We start from the raw sequence: 1,008 nt of genomic DNA, 5'->3' as shown, positions 1-1,008 counted from the left end.
TGATATAAGAAGAAATTGCATGCTCTCTTTCTCTCTGATCATATGGTTTGACGCCATAAGAAAGCTTTATAGTTGGCAAAAATAGGAAAAGAAGATTATAAAAATGAAATGTGCCTCCATGCAGGATCGAACTACCGACCTTCAGTTTACAAGAATGACGCTCTACCACTGAGTTAAAAAAAAGAAAATTATAAAAAATAAAATGTGCCTCCATGCAGGATCGAACTACAGACCTTCAGTTTACAAGACTGACGCTCTACCACTGAGCTATAGAGGCCATTGACAATCTTTACCCTATACGCAAGTTTATAGGAAGTTTGAAGATCTACTTAACATTTTGAGACCTTACAGTTCTGGTGGATATGTGGTGGTGCAAGATAACTAATCCGCGTGGCCATCCATCTCCAAAGATGGACGGCCTCCAACAGGGGTCCATGGTGTCAAACGGCCCTGGACCTACTCTACAGGTGTTTCCAACTAGGTTCAACCCTAGGCCTGGTCATATTACTATATTAGTGGTCAAATGGGTCGGATACGATTTGGATTGTGGTTGTTCAGATCCGACTTTGAATTCCAAACTTGGGAAAATTTTCAGAAGATCACCAAAATCTTTTGCGTGACTCAAAATCGTACCTAAGGCTTGGACATTTTTAAAAAGGAAACAAAGTTTTGTTCATATATGAAAAAAAGTTTTTTTGAAATTAACTGCAGATATCTTGTACGAAAATATTATCATTTTGCCCTCCAATAATTTAAATATACTTTTTTGTCTAATTGTTTTATATGTCAATCTGGGTTTGGAAGCCCTGTGAATTTGGTAGATTTTGATTTAGTACCTCACTCAATTTTTGGTTTTATTGTTTTTCATTTATCAACAATTCTTGTAAGAAACTATTATAATTTTGCCATCCAATAATTAAAGTATACTTTTGGTCTTATTTGTCAACCTGGGTTTGCACGCCCTATGAATTTGGTGGATTTTGATTTATATCTCCCTCCCTCATTTTT

General features: G+C 36.1%; 1 non-coding gene across 1 annotated transcript; it reads right to left on the bottom strand.

Annotated features, from left to right (window-relative positions):
• Window positions 1–205: 205 nt before the first annotated feature.
• TRNAT-UGU (transfer RNA threonine (anticodon UGU)) lies at window positions 206–277 on the bottom strand. Its single transcript has one exon. It is a non-coding gene; the product is annotated as a tRNA-Thr (tRNA).
• Window positions 278–1,008: the final 731 nt, after the last annotated feature.

The sequence above is a fragment of the Nuphar pumila genome, chromosome 6, assembly GCF_984573655.1.
Source record: "Nuphar pumila chromosome 6, dmNupPumi1.hap1.1, whole genome shotgun sequence".
Lineage (NCBI taxonomy): Eukaryota > Viridiplantae > Streptophyta > Magnoliopsida > Nymphaeales > Nymphaeaceae > Nuphar > Nuphar pumila.
The sequence above is the reverse complement of the archived record's forward strand: the minus strand, read 5'-3'. Positions and strand labels throughout refer to the sequence as shown.